Consider the following 407-nt stretch of genomic DNA (forward strand, 5'->3'; position numbering starts at 1 on the left):
GGGGCAACGAAAGGGCGGACGAGTTGGCTCGCGAAGGCAGTGGTGGGGTCTTCGTCGGGCCCGAGCCTACCCTAGGGATTGCTCCCTCCGTTGTTAGGGCCGGGATTAAAGATTGGTTGAACAGTCAATTCCAGGTTCAGTGGCAACAAGTAACCGGACTCCGACAGTCCAAGGCCCTTTGGCAAATCGGGGTCTTCTAAGCTTCTAAAACTGAACAGAAGCCAGATTAGGAAGATCACCGGTGTCCTTACGGGACACTGGATGGTCAACTATCACCTGCATAACATTGGGCTTGCGCAGGAGTTCACGTGCAGGTTCTGTGGCGAGGCAGATGAAACTACCGAGCATGTGGTCTGCCACTGTGACGCTTTGATCAGGGACAGATATCAACTCCTTGGAGACAGATA

This window comes from Photinus pyralis, unplaced genomic scaffold, assembly GCF_008802855.1.
Source record: "Photinus pyralis isolate 1611_PpyrPB1 unplaced genomic scaffold, Ppyr1.3 Ppyr1.4_LG6, whole genome shotgun sequence".
In the NCBI taxonomy this organism is placed as follows: domain Eukaryota; kingdom Metazoa; phylum Arthropoda; class Insecta; order Coleoptera; family Lampyridae; genus Photinus; species Photinus pyralis.